Here is a 16,320-nt window from a genome sequence, read left to right on the forward strand (position 1 = left end):
GCCCAAGGGTAGTAGTAGCTGCAGGTGCAGCTGGGGACACCGCCACCCAGGCTCAGGGTCTGCCAGCGCAGGCTGCATTGGCACTTGAGGAGCCCTTGGAAGATTTACAACAGGCCAGGAGGGAAACCGTAGGGGCATGCAGGGCTGCTCTGACCAAGACACGTATCCCTGGGGCAGTTATGTCATCTGCTGCCCCAAACAGCCGGGTGTTGGCAAGTGCAGGGGCAGATGCACCCAACAACACCCCGGTTGTGAGTCTGCCAACCAGGACCATTAGGGTCAATGACGCTGCCACAGCGGATGTTGCTGCGCAGGGTCCATTAGAGGGCACCCAGCTGCCACTGACACAAGTCAGGCCCTCGGTCGTCCCTCCACCTGCCACTCCCTTGGCTCAATCCACCGAACCCACTGGCCATACTGGTCAGGGCGGCATTAGCCAGCCAGGGTCTGCGCCACAGTCCAAGAGGAGGAAGGTTGCACCTGCAGGACAGGCTGGGACCCCACACACAGCCACAACCTCCTGCACGTCGAAGAAGAAGCCTTTCTGCAAGCAGGAACTGGACTTCCTCATGGACTACGTGCAGGGCCACAGCCGTGACATGGTAGTGGGTGCCAATAGTCAGACTACAGCTGCCCACCATGACACCCACTGGAAGCATGTTGCGGAACATGTCAGTTCATTCGGCCATGAGGTGCGCATGGCGTAAGAGTGCAAAAAGCATTGGAATGACCTCAAACGCAGCGCTAAGGCAAAGCGTGTCTCAAATTACAACTTGACTCTGGTGACTGGCGGTGGGCCTGCACCAGAGGAGGAAGAGCTCACTCCGCATGAGTCACTCGTTGCAGAGTTCATACCACCTGAATCGGTCGAAGGAGTGGGAGAGATGCTGGACTTTGATGCCCAGTCCAGTGAGTGTTGATGCGTGTTTGTTGAGGACGTGTGCGTTTTACTTGTGGGATGTGTTGTGCATGATTGCCACTACATGTGACGTTTACATGGTTCTGATGTGCAAGTAATGCAATGCTTCCGTGATGCATGTCTGCTCTGCTGGATGGTGGACATGTGGAGAAGACGGGACTGTCCGCATCGCCACTATTGCAGCCTACTCACATGCTGGTTACCAGTATACCCCTCCGGTCCATGTTCCAGCTCACTGGCCCTTCTGCATGTGGCGTGGGGTGACCTTCCTCTCAGCCCAGTCACAATGTCATAGCATGACTGACCTGCATGTGTCGTCTGCCTTCATGCGGGTACTCCATGTAGGCATGCTCCCTTGCCCCTCCTCCGCCACTCTGCACCCCAGTTCCACCTTTGCACTGGTCTCCTTCAATCTTGCCATCGTGTACTTTCCTGTTCATGCGTCCTGTGTACATGCTAACTTCCAGCATACATTCTGCCAGACATACGCTGTGTGGTACAGCCTTAGTACTTGATGCAGGGTATCTCACTTGTACTGTGCATAGGTCAGATGCCCCGCAGGGCATGAGTGCCCATTCATGCTCCATGTGCATTGCACACATGTCCCTATGTGTCCTTGACTGGATGATCACTGTAATACAAGTCCTGGGTGACATACATTGAATGGCATCTCATCAGCCTTCCCATGTCAACTGTGGCTCAGTACTGCGTTGCACACATGTTTAGGGTCTGACAATCTGTGTGGGTCACAGGCCTAAGCCTGTTTAATGGCCAATGACTCTGTCCGACTGTTGTAGTGTCTTCTTCACACGTGGGCGGCCTCAGGAGTTTTCATCATGTATCCTGCTTACTGTCCCATCATCATTTGCAGTGTTGTCACTTGAATCACATTAAGCTGTTGATGCCAGTCAACACTGCCTGTCAATACACAGGTCTATGGTCAGCCTTTTGATACCATGCTAGGCATCCCTGCTTTTGTACTTGGGTGGAGGGGTGCTTTGCTTGTAGATATGATACCCATTGAAAGCACAGTGCACGTGATGCCTGAATTTGACCTTGCACTGCCTTCACATTTCCTGACACACACCATGGAGTCCTTGTACATGTAGGTAGTGAGTGACATACGCATTTACTGCACTGCATAGACCCACTTCTATGCAAACTGCCACCTTTCAACAGGTCTGATCACAGAAGCAATTCAAAGTTGACCCAGCATGCATGCCAAGTTCTATTTTGTTTGTCACATGTCTGCCTGATGTGTTTGTTGTTGGTGTTTGTGTGTGTTGTGTGCTTCTGACATGTGTAGTGACCTTTTTTCTCTCTATTTTTCAGGTGATGACGCAATGGAGGCGGAGGATGGTGTTGTCATGCCAGACACATGGTTGTTACCACTACATCAACCCGGCACAAGTGTGGGTCGTGGGGTGGTGGGCCACGAAAACCCCCAAGTTCTACAGTCCATCTTGTCTCTGGCTGCCTATGAGTCCAGCCCTGATGACGACTCTAACGTCCATGTCGAGTTGGATAAGCATCAAGTCCATGTGTCAGGGGTGAGTGATTCTGATGTGGACACTCCTCTGTCCGCGACACCTGCACTGAGGGGTCAGACAATCTTGGTTCCTCCACCCGTGGTGGATCGGGACGCAGGGTCACCCTCCACACAGTCACTGATGTGCCTGGGACATCACGTCAACGGGGGCATGTAGTCGTGCAGCCGCGGGCAGTGCCAACACAGCGAGGACACCCGGTCCTTGGGTCCCGCATGGGTCAAGGCCAGCAACGCTGTCGCTGCGCGCAACCGCAGTATACTGAGTGGGAGCAAGACATGACTGCCAATTCAGAACGGTAGGGGGCAGCAATGGAGAACATCGCTGAGAGCATGGAGCGTGTGGCCCGATCTGTGCTCCCCCCTGCTAGGCAGGTGCTTCTCCAGCAGCAGGTGGCACAGTCCACGGCCCGCTCGCTCAGGCTGGGCATGGCGGCCTCAGACAGGGCACGCCAGGCTGAAATGTCGTCTCTGCGTCAAGCAATTGCTGCTCACGCAGAGGCGCACATGGATGCCCTGAGGGAGGAGTATGCTTCCCTTAAATCCACTCTGGGTGTCCTTCTGATGTCCCAGAGGCAGCGGTCAGAGGAGAGGTTTTCACAGCTTGAGTGTACCATCTCGGCTGAGCTACAGGCTTGCCGGGAGGTGCAGCGGTTGTCCAGCCAGGCCTTGCAGGAGGAACTCCGTGTTACACGTGCTACCTTGCAAGAGGAAGCACGTGTATCACGTGAGGTTCTGCATGCAGACCTACATCACATCGCCACACAGAAACAGGCTCACCCGTCCGGCAGACTTGCTGCCGTCAAGGGGCAAGCTGCGGCTAGGCGTGGCCAGGCTACTGTGCCACGTCCTCCTTTCCAGGATGAGCCAGACTCGGACGACCATCTATCTCCCACAAGGGTCGAGCTGTGCAGGCGTTGAGCCCATGGAGGTTTTTTTTTTGGCTCAGCATCATCGCATGTGGGTGTTGAGCAGCACCCTGTACCTCCCCCTCCTGGGTGCCTCCCCTCCCCCCAGGTCGTATGTGGCCATTTTTGATTTTTCTTTTAGTTTAGTTAGTTAAGTTTCTGTTTGATAGTTAGTTTAATTAGGTAATGAAGGTCGTGGGGTGGTGTGGTGGCGTTCCGGATTGGCGTCATCATGTGGTTGCTCAGAGGGTAGGCACTGTCCCCTGGGGAGGTGATAATAGTTGAGATTATTAGGGTTTGGGTATTTGTCTGTGTGTGACTTTCATGCATGTGCACAGGCATTTGTACTTACCTAGTAGCCATGTGTCACCATGCTGCCCAGCTTCCAGGGCCCTGCTCAGGGCGGATATTCTGTATATGAAACTGTCATGGGTGGAGCCAGGGTAGTTTGCATAGACAGAGGTGATGATTCCCTTTACATCGCATAGCACCTGTACTTTGATGGAATGCCAGTGCTTGCGGTTTCGGTAGATGTGCTCAGTGGCCCTAGGTGGACGTAGGGCCACATGGGTGCAATCTATGGCACCGAGCACTTTGGGGAAGTGTCCCACCCTGTAAAAATCCAGGACCACGGCCTGCCTTTCTGCGGGTGTACTGGGCATGTATATGTGCTTGCGGACTGAGGGGCGCGCTGTCATGATTGGCAAGACCTGGTGTAGGCAGCGTGACTGCGTGGCCTGTGAGACCCCCCCCCACTATGGCAGTGGTCTGCTGAAATGACCCGCTGGCCAAAAAATGCAGGACATAGAGCACCTTCTCCAAGGGGCTCACTGCTTGGGAGCAAACGGTGGGGGATGTAAGGTCATCTTCCCACTCCCTGACCCGGTCTAGGATGATGTGGGGTGGAAACCTATACCTGCCGTAGACCTGGTCGTCAGGCATCCCAAAAAGGCTTGTCCGTGGTGAGAAAATGCGTGCCCTGGCTATTCTCCTCCTCCATCGGTGTCCCACGATCAGTGCTGCGACAAATGGGGCATTCATTGTTGCTGTATATACGTGTTTGTTGTTTGCACGTATGTTTATACTGTGCACTGGGACGCTTCTGCCTGCCTTCATGTGGCGGACACGTTGACGACTGTGCGCGTCTTTTGCTGTGCGCGGGTTTCCCGTATTCGAATCCATGAATATGGATTGTTTGCGTGCGTGTGGGCGTTCCGTGTAGTTCCCTGCAGTACTTCCCCAGTTATGCCTTCTTTTTCACGCGTTGTTCCCCATTCCGCGTGTTACGCCCACTGTTCCGCCCACTTTTGTTGTGTGCGCCGCGCTATGTGCGCTTTTGCTGTGTGCGTAGTGCACGCCGTTTGATGACGTGTGTGCCCGTGTGCGACATGCATGGATTTGGCGCATGACCAGCGGGAAACTAGCGCAGCGCCTTCCTTGTATCGCACGCGTGCGCGTGCGCTTGATTTCTCACACTTGCGCCTCCTTGCGCTTGCTTGCGCTGGGATTTTCGGTGCACGTTTGTTCCATGAATCGACCCCATAATGTTCTACGGGAACTTTTTGTTGTATTTATTTCGCCGTTGAATGCTACAATGCATGCCTCACCTAAAACTTTTGTTCTCTCAAAGACTGTGCCCTTGTCTGCATCCTCTCTATATAAATTGATTAGACCGTCTGCATCTAAGTTACCATCGCAATGTGTTAGAGGGAATTGGGAATCGGATTTAGGTTGCACATTGTTGGATATTGATTGGAGCCGCATATGTGCAGGTTCAGATAAATACAAAGTGGATTTAGATTTGGGATATACACAACAAAGAATTAATCATTATTTGTACTGGTCCCCATGGAAGATGAGAATGAGTAAATTGAGTAATGTGGACTGTTGTTGGAACTGTAATAGGGAGGTGGGCACTGTGGTAAAATACAATTATTCTGGGATGGTGTTTTTCAGAGGTTGGAGTTGGTTCTGGATCTCTCTATACCCAGATATCCACTTGTTGCTGTGTTAGGTTTACTGCCTTCAAATATTGGTTGACTACAAGTAAAATGTTTGGATATATAGAGCTCTTTTGCTGGTCAAGAAGCAGATATTGAAATTTTGGAAAAGTGTAACCTCTCCTAACATTGATGACTGGTTGCTGAATGTGTCCCTTTTGTCCAAGAGGGAGAAAATACCCTTTAAGGCAAAAGATCAACTTGATAAATATGAGAGGATACGGGTTGCATTTAATGATCTCTACACTTAAAATATTTGATCGCATTCTAGGGTTCTTATTTTAGTTTATTTTTGTGATTGCTTTTTCATTTTATTTCTTTCCTTTACTTTCTGTTGCATTACTCCCTGTATAATCTGTTCCCTTCTGTTACTTCACTTATTGAAGATTCATTTTGGAAATTATGGGTGAATAAGTATCACCTTGTACATTTGAGATGTGCTATTATGTTCTATTGCTTCTGTAAGGTCCTAAATGTATAAATAAAGTTTTGAAAAAAAAAAGATTCTAGAGACAGACAGTTGGAGAACCCCTGCCTTGGTGATGAGAGCTAGCGGTTATCTCTGTAGGATCTTAATGTAACTGACTGAAGCTGTAATAAAGGAATTATACTGGAACTTACCTGCGAGCCTGAGGATCCCTCATTAATTCAGTAAGATATGTAAAATATACGATTTAAAACCTGCAAGCACACATATAGCTAAAACAATATCAACTACAGACCACACAGACATGAACAATGATCACAGAATATCAGATCTACCTTTCGTAACAAAGATCTTATCCAGAGTGGATCACCAGCTGGAGAACTGGAGAAATATTGCGAAAATGTAGGATTATTTTCTACCAGAAGCATGGAGACCATAAAGAATTTCAGGGAAGAACACTTAAAAGCATTATTTGATAATATTAACCCCACAACACCACCGACTACTTACAACAAATATTCTCATTGACTGCAATCATAGGGCAAAGGGCTTGGGGAGATACTCATGTAAATGGCTGGAGTATTTTCAGAATGAGCAAATGGCTAAGATAACATTGAGCCACTTTCAATGCACACCATGTTTATACACCTTCAGAGTTCCACAGAGATCAATCTGTAGTGGGTCAGTTGCTTGAACACAACTGGTCGAATTTTATTTTGCTCAAATGTTTCCATCGAATTTGACCCTCAAAATGTATCTGGTGAGTTGGGATCAGGCAATATTAAATGGGTATGGGGGTGTTGAGGGGCACTGGGAGGACGTGTTCGGTCTGTCCACGCATTCTGGGGTAAAGAAATCGATAAAGATAATTTGAGCAAAGTAATTCAACCATTTTATTTGTATCATTAGGCATGCGTCCAATCAATCTTGTCCCCTGTATTGTTCAATGTCTGCATAAAAGCCTTCAAGCCCATCGTTAAAGAATGTGAGCAGTAATTCTACCTAAACCCTCGCAACACAACAAAATTCAAATAGCATCGGGAGTGAACAAAGACCAAAGTGCACCTGACAGAATCCCAGAATATTTAACGGTTATCGAAGACTTGGTGAACAATTATAACTTAAACAAGAGCAAAACTAAAACAATCACAGGCGGTTGATCCCTAACAATATCAAATGACAGTTTAGCACTTGATAATTCCACCTCACACTTGGGCAAAGCAAGAAATTGTACTTTGTTTTTGATGCTAGCATATATTTTGTCCCAGATTAAATACTATAAAAAAAATGTAATTTACATATTTACTGTCTAAAAATAATTCTTGCCATACATGGAAACGAGCTATACAATGAAGGTGGTTGGACTGCTGTAACATCTTCTACACGGATCTACTGAAGTAACTGATTACCCAACTACAACCAGTAACAGAACAGCAAGACTTACACTAAACTTTAACCACAGGAACCATATCACTCCAGCTTTAAAATCACTCAATCTGCTGTCTGTTTTCTAAAATATCATGTTCAGAGTGTTGTGGCACAGTTCCCTCTAAGCATAATGCAAAAGGGTTGAATAAAAAACAAGCAATCATGTCATTTCTCGCCACCTTTGAAGAGTTTTCAAATGAATGGTAGCAAAGACAATATTTGACAATTCTTCACTTGTTGGCCATACTGGCCAACAAACCAGGAAAAGGTGTAGCCTTCTCTACATTCAGGGAGTCCACTTTTGTTACAACAAATTAGCAGGCGTGAGCAAAGCAGTCAGCCATAATAATAGAGGGAACAAAAATGTAGGAAATGGCATCAAAAAGGATGCTCTATCCCAATGTCTTATTTACCCAAACAAAAACTCATAATACTAACAACCATGTTACGTTGATCAACTGAAAAGGAATAGGAAACCGCTTAAGAGGCTCAGTATATTGCAATACCAAACAGTGATAATTAATCACACAATAGCAATAAACTTGCACTCAACCAGTATTTCTGGGCAGGGTTGCTGAGAGATAAAATATAAAGACCACACTCAAGAGGATAGCTCAGCAGCAACCTGCTCGCCTTGGAAGCAAGACGACACCGAGCAACAGAGGTTCGATCCCCGGGTCCACGCTTAGAAACCTCTGGGTATTAAGCGCGTTATAAATAACCCATCATATCACACTTGGCACCTCTGCTGGACAGCTATCTTGTGCCTGCTTACCCTCTGATTATGTAATCCAATCACCAATGTTCGGATAATATCTTTGCATCCTTGTAATTCATTGAGTTCGTACATTAATATTCTCAATTCACACCCAGGAAAGGCAGATTGACTAATCACAACCCACCTTTCCCGGGCGCGATTGCGTATTCACCGGCTGCACCATTGTAGACAAACAAATGTGATAAAAAAATTGTTGCTGCCATAAACATAGAAGAGGGAATTGGTTCATTTTTGGATTACGACAGCCATTTCAGAACTTTTTTTCCATGGCCATCGTCATTCGAAAAGGGACTTAGTCCCTTATCTATTTTAATGGGGGGGGGGCAGCCATTCCTTTTTATATTTGTATTTCCTCAACCGGAGATGTGCTCATGCTGAGCTCATCAGCTGTCGGAAGGAAAACCATTAAAACTATTCACACATGGTAAATCCTGGGGTGCTTTGCTCGGGCGACAAAGCTTGTGCGTGTGGGCCTTTAAAGCCCATGTCCATCCGGCCAGCAGGGCATGAAAGATACATTACACATGGTCCCATGTGGTTGCTGAGTGCCTTGTGTCACATCATTAATACCATATTACATTCTGGCGAGGTCCCTGATTAATTGACGATGGCACTGGTTTAAACTCACTTTAGAAAACCTTCTCAGTAGAATCCCAATAAAACAAAACATGGTACTCTCAGTTCATATTTGCCATTCCCAGATAAACTCCTCAAAAGAACACTATGGAAGAACTTCAATAATGCATTGACATCAACCATATTTAGTAAACAACTCATGTTGTTTTCAGTTCTGCTCAAATGATTTAATGAATAGAGTGACCTCTGTTACAAACGGTTGTAGGTCAAAGGATCGAATCAAAAGGATCTATATACAATAGGGTCGAATCAAAAGGACCGAAAACAAAAGGGTCGAATTATTATTATTTATTTTATTTTTTTGTTGGGGGGGGTCCCCTTCAAACCCCTGTTTTTGCTGTAAAAATCACTTTATTTTCCTATACGGAAACCAAAAAAAAAATATACATTTAAAAAAAAATATTGACCCTTTTGTTTTAGGTCCTATTGACTCGACCCTATTGCATTCAATCCTTTTGCATTCGATCCTTTGACCCGACACCATTACAAACAGCTCCATAAGAGAAGATGAAAGTTGTGCCACAAGAGCATAACCTTATTAAATATCTTCAAAGCTTTTGATATGTAGTTAGTATTTATCTCAACCATATCTCACAGGAAGGATCAAACATTGTCATTTTAAGTGTCTTAAATATTCATCAATCATCATTCTTCTACTAGCACACTACCACATTTTAGTTAATGTTTCCACTAGGCTCCCAGTGCAATTCCTCTGAGAAACTAATTAATCCCACTGCTGTTCAATAAAAACCTGCCCACATGATGAGGTCAGCTCTCTGACTATGGGTAAAAGGTGGAGAGACCACAGGGGTAACATACAAGCACCCACTATGCGTTGTTAGGCAGGGGGTATGAAGAAGTATGTCCCTTGGAAGACTTTATCATGCCCTAGCCATTTGGCAGGGATTTGTTACAGTGTCCAGAAACATACCCCTAGTCCATTTGGGGAGACATTGCAACTAGGTAATGGCTCAAAGGAAGGAGATTTGTTTTATGTTTGTATTGTGTTTTGGTTTATTAAAACATTTCACAGTCTACAGTTAAAATACACACAAAAAGATCAAATGAAATATAACAAAGCCACATAAGCAGATACAAAAGATATCCAAAGAATCATCAATCAATTCTCGATAGTCTCAAAAACCTCCAAGAGAAATCTGCAGAGGGCAAGCACTAAAGAAACATGCTCACCCCACATGAGGCATGCCCAAACCATGTCTCCTGAGTAATCTGCTTCTGCAGGGAACATGTCTTCAAAGTGTTGATTTCTAATGTTAGACAGTGCAGGACAAGAATTAGCCAAGTGTCTTAAAGTCTTGACTGAACCAGGGTGTTTACAGAATCGAAAATACAGGATGTGATCCTGGGTAACTTTCTAGTGACCTATTTGTTCCAAGGTAGGCATCTGGTTCAATCGAAAGTGAAGGTACGTACTAGGCGCCTTATTACAAGGAAAGAAATGTAAGGACCTGGGCAGATCATGTCTCATCCTAGGAGACCTAGCGCATTGCTTGTAGGAGCTATTGATGTTAAGTTGTTCAATGGTGTCAGACCAGTCCTGCCTAAACAATTCAAATTTAGTAATTTAGTAGTGGCAGGGTGAGTAACCATTTCATCCGCTGTAGAACAAATATGAACCAAGAGGTCTGTCATGTTGCTCCTAAAAGCATTGAATGATTCAACAGACCTCTCAACTAACATTTTTCTTAAATCAATGTTTAAGGTTTAGGAGGCACAGAGATTATCTTACCATAGCTGGACAACTTCCACAAGCGCCTGTTTTGGATTAAAATCATGACCAATCTGTATCAAAGAAGTACATTACGGTCGACTTAGAGAGACCAAATGACTCTTTCCAAATCAGTCCCTGAAATATTTTTAAAAGAGGCAGTAGGTCACATTAATGGAGGAAAGGACTAATTTATGAAGGTAATCAAAGAACACCACAATGAGGGGCCTGGCTAAACAATATAATAAAGGACATGGTGAAGTAGATGTTAAATAATAAATGGAAGATTGGAGGAACAGGGACAATCCTGCTACAATCCTGAAATGAATGCATTAAGGAAGGGTGGAAGAATGAGCATGTGGCAATGCATTGATGAGGAGGAGGAAAGCGAGCGATAAAGAGGAGAGGAAAATTCAGGAGGCGCAGTAATGGTCGGTTAGCTAAAATGTAAGTGTTACTCGTCGAGGAGGTAGACACCGACACAGTTTTGGGGACTAGAGTGTGGACCTCAAGAAAGAGAAGTGAAGAAGGTGCCTTGACCCAGCCCTTAGAGAAGTCCAGGTGGCCGAAAACTTGGTGGAAGCTGTGAGGCTTATTCACACTTCAAAGGAATAATGTAGAGGGGGACACAGAGCCCCAAATAAAAGGCTCTCCAAGAAATTGATGATAAGAACAGAAGACCTAAATATACAGACTGAAGATGCAAGAAAAACCCACAAGACTGTGAATGACGAAGAAGGAAGAATATATCCCAGAGAGAGATGCTTGTATTGAGGAATATCAAGTCCAGATACTTTTGTTGTACTTAGAGGCTTTAGCTGAAGATAGACTCTTTTTGGAATTGAAGAAGAAATATTTTGTTGTGTTTTTACCTCATGTTTGCCTTATAGTGTGTAACTATACTCAATATGGAAGTATCTCGGTAAAACTCTGTGTCCTTCTCATATTGACCCTGCTCTGGTTCATGACGTCCTCTAGCAAAACTTAATCCATACTGGTTCCAATGTTACAACTATGTTGAAGATCCCAAGGTCTTCACCACATTTTTGATTCCTGGATGTGTAGTTCAACATCAAGAAATGTGAAGTCCTGTTGGTTGGCTCCAATCCTGACACCTGAATAGCAACCTTGTTGTCTGTCTCTATAAAATCAAAGAGCCAAGATAAGGAAATGCAACAGTGGAAGCTCTGATACTGGGGCTCTGCTCTGGCCCCTATCTGGCTCCAGTAGTGATGCTCAGTTTACTTTGTGCACTGCAGGCTGGAGCAAAGGTGGGAGCTGGATGCCAGCTAAGTCCAGTGGGGAGTAATGAAACCTGCCTGGAAGGCATAGAAAAATGTGCCAGAGCCCCAAAATTACTTAGAGGAGGAATTGGTATTGTGCAGAATGCCCACTAAGGGACCTCTCAAAGGACTCCCCGGCTAGCCAGGACGATCTATGGGCTTCAAAGGTGAGGTGACAGACTTTCTTTGTAGAGAATAGGGGTTTGCCTTAGATCATACACGTTATATTGCTCTGGCCCCTATCTGGCTCCAGTAGTGATGCTCAGTTTACTTTGTGCACTGCAGGCTGGAGCAAAGGTGGGAGCTGGATGCCAGCTAAGTCCAGTGGGGAGTAATGAAACCTGCCTGGAAGGCATAGAAAAATGTGCCAGAGCCCCAAAATTACTTAGAGGAGGAATTGGTATTGTGCAGAATGCCCACTAAGGGACCTCTCAAAGGACTCCCCGGCTAGCCAGGACGATCTATGGGCTTCAATGGTGAGGTGACAGACTTTCTTTGTAGAGAATAGGGGTTTGCCTTAGATCATACACGTTATATTTCCCTAGGTAGGAGAGGGACTATATGAGTTCCGGAAGAGATATTTATTTGACATTGACGACTTATTAATGTTACCTTTGCTTCTTCCACCCTGTGCTCTTTTCTCTGATACTGAATTGAGCTTTTGAGCTTACAGACATAGCTTAACATCTGACATCATGCTTCTTGACCCGACCACAATGCAGCACAGACTGCCATGATCTTTACATATTCAGAGACTAATGACACCACTGCTTGCTTGTCCTATTCTACATCTCTTCCACCTTCAAGGCCATTGATCATGAAGCTCTCTTCAACATCCTCATCATACATATAGGCTTTGACAGAACATCCCTGCAGTGGTTCACCTCCTAATTCCCCAACAGTGACAAACACATCCTGAAAAAATCCAAAGGATCCCAGCAACACAGAGTAACCTTCAAGCAAGAGTCTACTAGGCTCCATCCTGCCCCCAGTCACATTCACCCCCTACATGGAACATTTTTGGGAACTCCTCACCAACACTGACATCAAGGTACACCAATATGCAGATAAAATGCAGCTTTCCGTAAGACCTTCCTTTGCTTACCTTAAGATCAATTGCATAAATGGCATCAATTGACTCAAACACTGTCTGTCCCTCATCCAAATCAGGATGTCAAGTGCCTACTTGAACCTAATTCTGACAGACATGTACAAGCGAACCCCAGCAAGGCAACCCCAGCATTAAGCCCCAAGTCTGGATTTGGCTAACTAAAATGAAACCTCAGCAAATTAATGCCTCATCTCACATTGGGCTTCATTACGAGTATGCCTGTCCAGTAACAATGTTGCTGGTAAGCTACTGGACCTGTTGTTATCGGACTGGCATACTCCGAGGTCTGCGAGCGAGTGTCTTTCAGCCTGCCAGGTCTGACCTGGCAGGCGGAATGGCATCCGCTTGGAGACGTTGATGGATGCACCGGCATCATTCATGAATGGTGCCGGTGCATCCGTCCTCCCCATTCCCATTGAGTCCAATGGGACTTGAATGGGAATGGGGAGTAATTTTTTCCAGCACCCAGCCATAGGGAATTACCGAGACTGCCGGGGCTACAATGCCCCAGTAAGTCCCCATTGCAGGGCGCCGGGAAAAAAATTACTCCAGCGTTAGTCGTGCCAGTACTTACCATAAGTACCACTTCATAATGAGGCCCATTGTCATGGGAACCCAAGCAGCATGGTACCAACTGATGCTACTCCATGAAGTCAAACCTTTCATTCCTGCTCGAGTTTCAGAACTGTTGTTCAATATGTAGAGGAGTAGGTGGATGCTTTCACACTAGTTCCCACCCCCTCATCACCATCATATTGGAATAGTAGAAGAAGAGTAGTAAATGGTATCCCGTGTAGTGTTCCTATACCACATGAAGTGTATGAGAGATGTTATGCACTCACACAGCCTTGCACAGGATGCGAAAAAGGACGGAAGTTGTGCAGTCTACTGCAGTCAACTACCCTTGTGAGACATTTTGCTTTCTGTAGGCAGAGAGAGCAGAGAGAATGTTTTGTGCAATTCAGGTTGTTTGCAAGGCATGGGAGAAAATAATGGATTGTGGCAGTGCCTGCAACTTTAAGGGGATGACGTGTTGAGTGAGACGTGCTCCACCCCCCTGCTGGTTGAAAACCCTGCGCACTCCACGAAGCAGACGCGAAGTGGGGTGGAAGTGGTGCAGTCTACTGTAGTCCACTATCCTTTTGAGACATTTTGCTTTCTGGAGGCAGAGAGAGCATAGAGAATGTGTTGTGCAATCCAGTTTATTTGCAAGGCACGGGAGAAAATAACGGATTGTGGCAGTGACTGCAACTTTAAGGGGATGACGTGTCGAGCGAGACGTGCTCTGCGCCCCTGCTGGTTGAAAACATCAAAACCCGGCACGCTCCGCGAAGCGGACGCAAAGTGGGGCAGAAGTGGTGCAGTCTACCGCAGTCCACAGCAGACCACAGGTGAGTGGGGAAACAATAGTCTTTTTCATTTGAAACATTTGTTGTATTAGTAGGCTATCCTGTCTAGAAGGTAACTGCTTAGGAGTTACGTTGCACGGTTTATAGTCAATAAGTCGAATGCAATAATTTAGAATGCCTTAATGTCGGATGCAAAATGTGGAAAAAAAAATGTTGATTTTTTTTTTTTACTGGGGGTTCTCCCTCCACCCCCTGTTTTTTGTTTATTAACCCTTTTTCAACTAACTAGCCCCAAAAAAAAGATAAAATAAAAACCATATAAATTCGAGAAAAAAAAAATCGACATTTTTATATTCGACATTAATGCATTCGAAATTACGCATTCGAAATTATGACTGCACACCAGGTTGCACAGTCATTTGTGGCTTGCTGTGGGGGGGAAGAGGAAAAAGCGAAATATAAATAAGGTCACAGATGATATACGTTCCGTGTAAGAACAAGTACAACTCATAGGGAATAAAGTTTAGGAAGTACGGGAAGCTTCACTTAATGAACTTAAGTGCTGTGGAGACAGCGGGTGGTGTCCCTTTGATCCACAACCCTTAAGGCTGATTTAGGGTAGGGCTTGACAATGGTATCCTTACAGGAAGAAATCTTGGCTTCAGAAACCTTATGTACCCAGGGTGACTCGTCCGGCACGTGTACTACTATGAGCTCACATTCTGTGGCTTCTCTTAGTGGGTGCCCTTTTGTCTCAAGAGTAGAGATTGGTGCCAAAACTAGCTCCTCTCGTAACATCATGCAAGCAGTTGAGGACCAAATTGAGGCTTCATCATTACCCAATAACCAAGAAATAACAGTCCTGAGCAGTGTAAAGAAAACACTACTGGTTCCAGATACTGGGTTTAGGATGACCTGCTCCGAGAATTCAAGATCTACACTTAACCAGGACAGCATTGAGCAAGACCATATCCAGGAAATTACCAAAATTGTAGCCACACTGGGGCGGAAAGGAAGAATGGAGGAAGTTCCCTCTATATGCATTTGGTAATCAGTTTAACAAAGGCACCACAAACAATCTCCTGCAAAAAAAGGAAACAGCTTTATGGAAGCCGAGGGGTATTACCCTCTCTACTCCAAAGGGGACGCAGTGCTTTTTCTACACCAGGAAGAAAGACAGCTCAGAAGCCACTGTTGGTGCAGTGGAGATTAATATTACCCAAAAGGAGGCGCAAGCCCCAAGTGTAAAAAATGCCATGGGGTCCACTAAGGTGTTCCAGAGCCACAGTTTAGTTGGCATCAATGGAGATGTCCTTGTAAAGGAGGATAATTCGAGATTAAATCAAGCCAAGCAGCTGAACACGCAGCCCTCCGTGGCATTTGATAGGGGAGAAACGGTGGAAACAGTGGAGAAGGAAATTCCCTTGTGGCAGACTGTGAAAACAGAAACAAAATATCGAGGCTGAGTACCCCAAAAGGAAATACACCGAACACGGGTTACAAAGGAACATACAACGTACTTTATTCTCTACTGAATTCAATTACAAAAACAGTGCAAAGTCAGATAGCTATCGGCCCTCAGTACAACACAACGAACTCCACCGTGGTTCAGTGTGTTCAGTGAGAGACGCTGTACATTAGAATGCATTTGCCTTTTATACATTTTGTGGGCACTATGTCCAGCCCTACTTCGGGTTAATATTCCACTTTATACATCACCAATTCTAGGGTTTGTTTCCGAATCCCAAATAACCGCATCTAACTAGTTTGTTTTTATTACATATAACAATAAGCGTATGAATTAACTGTGTATTCTAAAGTTTCGCATTGCAGGTCTTCTTAAACATAAATACAATGTAGTAAAACAGATGTTCTTTGTTCAATATGTAAATACATTATCATAATATATACTCATGGATTGGTTTCATTGTGGAGTAATCCTTTTACACATAGGTCAACGTAGGACGAGGACTCAGTTCATGACCTCAACAAGTAGCCTGCAGGCAGATTACACATTAGCGATGTACAGAGGTCAAGACGGCCATGTTGTATTTTGCAATGACATCGTCCACCATTTTAGCTCAGATGGTGACTTTTCCACTCAAATCCTAAAATGGCGGTTTGACCTAGAATGGCGACCTACATGGATTAAAGGTCAGGACCTTGCAATGCAGATTTCTCTTGCAAGCGACTTTCGAGCAGCTTG

Source organism: Ambystoma mexicanum, chromosome 10, assembly GCF_040938575.1.
Source record: "Ambystoma mexicanum isolate Mex_15411 chromosome 10, UKY_AmexF1_1, whole genome shotgun sequence".
Lineage (NCBI taxonomy): Eukaryota > Metazoa > Chordata > Amphibia > Caudata > Ambystomatidae > Ambystoma > Ambystoma mexicanum.